Source organism: Bubalus kerabau, chromosome 1 (assembly GCF_029407905.1).
Source record: "Bubalus kerabau isolate K-KA32 ecotype Philippines breed swamp buffalo chromosome 1, PCC_UOA_SB_1v2, whole genome shotgun sequence".
NCBI lineage: Eukaryota > Metazoa > Chordata > Mammalia > Artiodactyla > Bovidae > Bubalus > Bubalus kerabau.
Window position 1 is genome coordinate 134985935 of NC_073624.1, and position 7595 is coordinate 134993529.

Consider the following 7595-nt stretch of genomic DNA (forward strand, 5'->3'; position numbering starts at 1 on the left):
TCCACTGAGTATAAAATGGTTCAGTTTTCCACATAATATTATTTTGCTTATGATGAATTTAATATTTTTTCTCTGAGAAGACATTATAAATAGGGAAATCATACATATAGTCACTGCCCTTTATTGGTCACTGTTAATATTTTATGTTTTCTGCCAAATTTTTTCTCTTTACTTGCAATTAATGTTATATCACAAAAAAGTCTCCCATGTCATTAAGTCTCAAGAACTTGTATTTAATGTCCACATAGCATCCCAATATGTGCATGTATATAACACAATTCATATAATCATTGCTCATTTTTATTGGTTATGATATATTTCCATAAATAATGCATAAAATATCTATATATGCAAATAATTTTTATTAATTAGATTATTAGAAGTGAAATATGAATACAAAGAACAGAAATCCTTTATTTTATATATATATATATATATATATATAGCCAATTTGCTCTCTTTCCTACAAGTCTTTCTCAATTTACAAACACTTTTGAGGCGTGAGAAATTGCTGCCTATACATATTCTTAAAGACATTATTCCTTTTTTTAAACCTTACAATAATTTGGAGATAACTGACATCCTATCAACATTGGATCTTGCCGTGAAGAGGAACAATTTTGTCGACTTTTGTTCAAGTCTTTATGTTCCTCATTAAAATTTTGTTTGTAAAAAAATGTTCTCCTCATTACTCCTTTAAAGTTTTCTCTCATATGATAAAAAAAATGATCTTTTGTATATATATTAATTTATTTGACTATTGTGGGGGTGTATTAAATCCACCAAAGAGAAATGCAGGGTAAAGGTGAAACTGTGCAATATAGCAAGAAAACCATAATGAAGTCTTCCTTCCCATACCTACGTTTAAACTATAAAGATATTTATATCCCTTGAGAAGTTTTGTCTAACAGCACCTGACAAAAAGAAAACATCACATCCCTAAATTCTCACCTCTTGTAGTTTGTATAAACTAGTGGAATCTCAGATATTCTTCAGTTGAAAAAGGGAGAGTATTAGTGGTTCAAGCATGTCCAAGTCTTTGTGACTCCATGGACTGTAGCCCACCAGGCTGCTTTATCCATGGAATTCTCCAGGAAAGAATACTGGAAGAGTTGCCAAGCCCTTTTCCAGGGGATTTTCCCTACCCAGGGATCGAACCCAAGTCTCCTGCATTGCAGGCAGATTCTTGATCATTTGAGCTACCCAGGACACCTATTCTTCAGCTAGAAATCCTCATTTCAAAAGGAATCCTATGACGACTTCCAGGAGAACAATTGCTCAAATTGAAGCAGAGTAACAGCCGCAAGTCTTACTGATTTTAGCACTCCTGGTCAGAGAAGTGCCTGAATGGGCTATAGGGAATTTCACTTTTACACTCCTGATGTATGGTAAAACCAATACAATATTGTAAAGTAATTAACCTCCAATTAAAATAAATAAATTTATATTAAAAATAATAATAAAAAATAAAATAAAAGCCCTGAGAAGAAAAAATTAAAAAAAAGAATAAACAAAAGAAATAGAGGCACAGAGAAATTACACAATTTGTCAAATATCACACAACCTCCAGTGATGCAGCCAGAATATCTCATGATGTTTTACAGACTTATATACACCTTGTAATATATCTTTTTTCCCTCTCCTCTGTCCCACCCTATTCTATTTGACAAGAGGACATTTTTCCTAAAAATGTACTAGTCTTTCTGTTGGCACTATTTGCTTTAAATGTTACTCGTGTTTAACTTCACAGTTGTGGATTTCATGCTATTCTCATAATCCAAATTTTATTGGTTCCTAAAACATTCTCATATGCAAGTATTGAAGAAGAGAGAAATAGACAGGTTGAAGAAATGAATGAAAATTGACTGAATTTATGATTCAGAACTGGTTGCATTTGTTCAAAATAAGCATATTGTCATTACTTGAGAGAAAGAAGCAAGGAAATGTTGCCTACATCTAACCATTTATGGAACATTAGTGACTTTCTGGTGGAATTCATATCAGGGCCTGTATTTTTCTTCCACACAGAAATAGCAGTTTTTATTACTGATTTGGCAACTTTCTCAGCCTCTCAAAATACCGTGATCACTGTTATGTCAAATTTTTTTTCTTTATTTCATGTGAAAGTAATAAATTTTTTTAGTTTTCTTCTTCTTATCAATTAATCTTATTTCCTCCTTACATTTTAAATGGTGTTACAAACAGAATCTGCAATATGGAACATTTTGAGAAATACATAGCTTGAAATACATAGTTTTCTAGAGACTTTAATTGGGTCCCTGTCAGCTACATAACTAGACTTTGACATCCTAGGTCAACTTACTTAGCTCAGCAGGGTTAACGTTTGGGCAGTTACATGCTTTATGAATCAAATTTATAATTTTTCACTCAGCTGTGTATATTTGTATCTGAATTCCACAGCTCAGAAAAATAGTCCTGATTCATGGTGACCTCTGGTCCTTGGTGTGCCCAATTAGCTATTACATATCAACAATCTTTTCCCTTTTCAATGTTTCCTTGCATAATAGCACCTACAATCCTTGTAACTATGAATGCACATCTCAGAACCTCTGCCAAAACTCAGAGGACTTGTTTAGATGTACTTACATGAAATTTGGTAGGTGGAAGACACCAGAAGCCATTATGACCTCTTGGCAGATTCAGGTAAAAGGGCAAGACTCAGTCAGTTCCAGTGACTCTTAACATCCCCCTGTGCAGGGCATGCACACAGCTGTCCCACACAGGGCAAACGGTAGTTGAGTTCACTGATTGTTTTCTGCTATGATACCTGATTTCTTGAACATCAGTAAGTAGCGTTTTCCTGGCATTCATTTCTCAGTCTCCAGATTGTTTTGAGAGCTGCTAAATTTTCTTTATTGAATGCCTTCCTTCTTGAATTATCTGCATGTTTTTCCTAATGAAACATTGATATAATACTTTCCTTCATTTCAGAAAAAAAATGGTAAATTTCCTCCTAGACTAGATTATTCTGTGTTTGCTGAGTCAGAAAGGACATTATTTTTTCACTTCTCAATTTAACATAACATATAAACTTTTCAGGTTGCCCCAGTGTGTGTACTATTTATGAAAAGCATTGTCTGTGGTGCTAATAAAGCATAAGATGAGTAATTTTCAGGAGCTACAAGAACACCTGTGGGAGGATAAAAAAGTGCACAACTTATATAAGATGGACATTGAAATAACATGAGAGGCATAACAGAGCAGTGCATATAGAAATGAAAAATACTTGAACTAGAGAGGTGTAGGAAAGTTTTGTAGGGGATAGGAACTTTATATGTTAAAAGTTGGGAAAGGGCTACTATACTTGTGGCCGATTCATTTTGATATTTGGCAAAACTAATACAATTATGTAAAGTTTAAAAATAAAATAAAATTAAAAAAAAAAGAAAAAAAGAATTCAATAAAAGGAAAAGAATAGTATTATGGATGTGTGTTATACTTGTAAAATAGTGTGAATTTCCATGGTGGGTTGAAGGTAGGGTCAGAAAGAGAGATATTGGGGCCAGTTGGTATATGAATTTGACTGCCATGCAGAGTTTGCTCTATGTTCTGTAGTGAGGAAACTTTCAGTAAAATTTGAGCATGGAAATTATATTGACCTTCATAACATGAACCTGTTTACGGAAGAATACTGAGCAGTATCTACACTTAGGAGATGAGTGGAAGGACAGTCACCTCAATTAGAAAGGTGGTTTGAAATTTTGAGATGTGTGTGTGGTCAGTCACTCAGTCCTGTCTGACTCTTTGCAACTCCATAGACTGTAGCCCTCCAGGCTCTTCTATCTACACGATTTCCCAGGCAAGAATCCTATAATGGATTGCCACTTTCTCCTCAAGGGGATCTTCCTGACCCAGGGAATGAATGTGAGTCTCCTACATTGCAGGCGGATGCTTTACTATCACTATTCTTCCTGGCTCACTATTCTTCCCTGGTAAGCCACTAGGGAAGCCAAGATATAGGTTCTTCCAGACATCTAGGGAAGAGAGATTAAACAGTTTGCAATGAAAATGGCATATATTTGTTGTTCCCTTCTGCTCATCTTTCAGGTGAAATGAATCCATAAATTTTCCTGTTTATGCTAGCTACCCTGTGTCTTTGATAAATGGAAAGTATATTAAAGGAGCTGCTTTCTTCTTTACTTCTTGCCATTCTGCTCTCAAATGTCATTCAGTTCTGTTCAGTTGCTCAGTAGTGTCCGACTCTTTGTGACCCCATGGACTGCAGCACACCAGGCCTCCCTGTCCATCATCAGCTCCCGGAGTTTACTCAAACTCATGTCCATTGAGTTGGTGATGCCATCCAACCATCTCATCTTCTGTCATCCCCTTCTCTTACTGCCTTCAATCTTTCCCAGCATCAGGGTCTTTTCAAATGAGTCAGCTCTTCACATCAGGTGGCCAAAACATTGGAGTTTCAGCTTCAGCATCAGTCCTTCCAGTGAACACCCTGGACTGATTTCCTTTAGGATGAACTGATTGGATCTCCCATTACTTAGTCTCATTTATCTGGGGAAGGAAGGAGGCAAAAGAGCTGCTATGCAGAATCGGTCACAGTGAGTGTAAGTAGAGAATAGATCTCAAAAAAAAAAAAGAGAGAGAGAGAGAGAATAGATCTCAAATACAATTTTCCATCCAGTAGATGGTTTTCTTTTTCAATTAACCTAACTCAAATATTGTCAGCTAACCTCTATCCTTCTGTCAGCTTTCTTACTCAATTTATGGTAGAGTTGTTGTTGTTTATTCACTCAGTCATGTCTTCTTAGTAATTAAAAACAGGGATTTCATAGGCACTAACTAATGTACTACTAAAGGCATTATAGTGTAGGTTGACAAACTGAAGATATAGAACTCTTATATTTAGAAAGTTATTTACAAGAAAGAAAACTGACCTTCCATGGATCACAGTGAAAAAAACACAGTGATGCTAGTCAATGGCATGATGGCAAAGCCTGGGGAGAATAATTTGATTTTTATTTCCACAAGGTTTGATCCAGGGCACTGGGAGATTGGGATAAATTACATTCATTTTCTTGTAGCAGTGTATAGCTAGTGTCCTCTAGCAAGTCTAGCCACTTAGCTCAAGATTGAAAGGAGCACCTATGAAGAGAGGTGGTGCAGAAGAGTAAATGGGGAATGAATAAGACAATCAGGAGGCTGGAGTTCCAGGACAACTTCTGATACAGGTTTATTATGTGCCTTGAGCAATTTGTTTAACTCTGCTAGGCATCCATTTTCCCATTTGTTTAAACTGATAAAGTTGAACCAAGGGCACTTAAGTTGAGTTTTTAGCTCTCAAAAATTATGTCACTAAGATGGAAAAATTGTGTGTGTGTGAGTATGTGTGTGTGTGTGTGTGTGTATGTATACAATAATTTAAAGACTCATATATGTGACCTATAAAATTCACCCTGATTTCTCTCAGAGATTTCTTTTACTACTCACTTTTGTTTTTTCTTCAAGAAACTCAGGAGTAATGTGTCTCCATCTCTTTTACAAAATTCGTTTTCAGTAGACTTAAGAAATAATTTCCAAAGATTTAAGTGCTAAATTTCTGATGGAAGAAAATCATTTGATGGGGAAATCTTTTTGATAAAATTATATTTACCATTTTTGTTTCTGAAGCAGGTTTAAAATATTGAATACTGAGTGGGGGGTGTTTGTCAAAGACATTAATATAAGAATTTTAGATGCTTGGAACATGTTCAAATTAAACTTTGAACTGTTGTAAATATTTATATGATTTAACAGGAAGGATGGTTGCAAATAAACTGGGACCAAGGTAATTTTTTTTTTTTTTTTTTGTAAATTCCCTTTCTTACTACCAGGAATTAGCATGTAAATTGGAAGATGTTTATGTTGACAGAAATAGCATTGCCATTTGGTTTTTACTACAGATTACCTATTTTAATACTTTATTTGTCCTATTCACCAACTTAAAGCAGACAATAAAATTTTGTGTGATTTCCAGGAGTGTTGAAAATTGGCGATATCAATTGCACAAAGGGAGAATGTAGTTGGCTTTGTTTTTATAGGAACTGTTGTATTTGATTAATATTTTTCATACTGTTTTCCATGCTCACATTATTTGCATCTCATTTTCATTTATTAGGTCGGTGCAAAAGTAATTGCAGTTTTGCATTGTTGAACTTCACCATTTGATATCAGAATATATTCTTAATAAATGTGGTTATGTTATACATCATTTTAATGCACATTTCTCACTTTATTTTTTGCTAATGATTTATTACTTGCTGTTCATCTTATATTTATTTTAGATTATGGAAATGATGTTAGACAAAAAGCAAATTTGAGTGATTTTTCTTATTTGATTTCAAAACAGGTTGTAAAGCAGTGCAGACAACTTGCAACATCAATGACACATTTGACTTAGGGACTGCTCACAAATGTACAGTGCAGTGATGGTTCAGGAAGTTTTGTAAAGGTCAGGAGAGCCTTGACGATGAGGAGTATAGAGGCTGGCCATCAGAAGTTGACAACAACAATTGAGAGCAATCATCGAAACTGATCCTCTTACAACTATGTGAGAAGTTGCCAAAGAACTCAGCGTCGAGCATTCTATGGTCATTAGGCATTTGAAGCTTCTCTTACTCTATGCAACAACAACAAACCATTTCTTGATCAGATTGTGACCTGCAATGAAAAGTGGATTTTATATGACACCCAGTGACAACCAACTCAGTGGCTGGACAGAGACGAAGCTCTAAAGCACTTCCCAAAGCCAAACTTGCACCAAAATAATGGTCATGGTCACTTGTTGGTGGTCTGCTGCCCGTGTGAACCACTACAGCTTTCTTATTCTCAACAAAACTGTTACATCTAAGAATTATGCTCAGCAAATCAATGAGATGCACTGAAAACTGTCATGCCTGCACCTGGCTGGCATTAGTCAACAGAATGGGCCCAATTCTTCTCCACAACAACACCGGATTGGTTAATGCTTCAAAGTTGAACAAATTGGGCTGTGAAGTTTTTCCTCGTCTGCCATATTCACCTGACCTCTCAACAACAGATTACCACTTGCTCAAGGATCTCGACAACTTTTCGCTGGGAAGATGCTTCCTCAATCAGCAGGAGGCAGAAAATGCTTTCCAAGAGTTCATCGAATCCCAAAGCATGAATTTTTATGCTCAGGAATAAACGAATTTATTTCTCATTGGCAAAAAAGTGTTGATTGTAATGGTTTTTATTTTGATTAATAAAGATGTGTTTGAGCCAAGCTATAATGATTTAAAATACATGGTCCAAAACCTCAAGTACACTTGCACCAACGTAATATTTGCAATGATCCTGGTTAACTTCTCATGAGTATGATTGTGAGTTTTCTCTTTATAACATCAAGCAAGAGATTCAATCTAAGGCAGATTTCTCCCCCTCTTTCTTTACTGTGTAGGGTCCTCTCATCTCTTTCTGATTTGTTGAAAGCCAAACTTTCAACAATTAAAACTTTTAAAAGTTTCAACTTTCAAAAATTTAAGTTTTTGAACTTTTCTCTAGGTTTTGCCAGGCTCTTTCAGAAAGGAAACTCCAATTTGGAAAGATATGGTAAGGAACTG

The 7595-nt window shown here is 35.4% G+C and overlaps 1 long non-coding RNA gene across 1 annotated transcript in view; it reads left to right on the plus strand.

Moving 5' to 3' along the window:
* Window positions 1–7342, plus strand: part of LOC129641810 (uncharacterized) — a 73106-nt gene extending 65764 nt beyond the window's left edge. The window contains exon 3 of the long non-coding RNA XR_008709457.1: window positions 6362–7342. This is a non-coding gene — a long non-coding RNA (uncharacterized LOC129641810). The remainder of the gene's footprint in view (window positions 1–6361) is intronic.
* The last annotated feature ends 253 nt before the right edge of the window (window positions 7343–7595 follow it).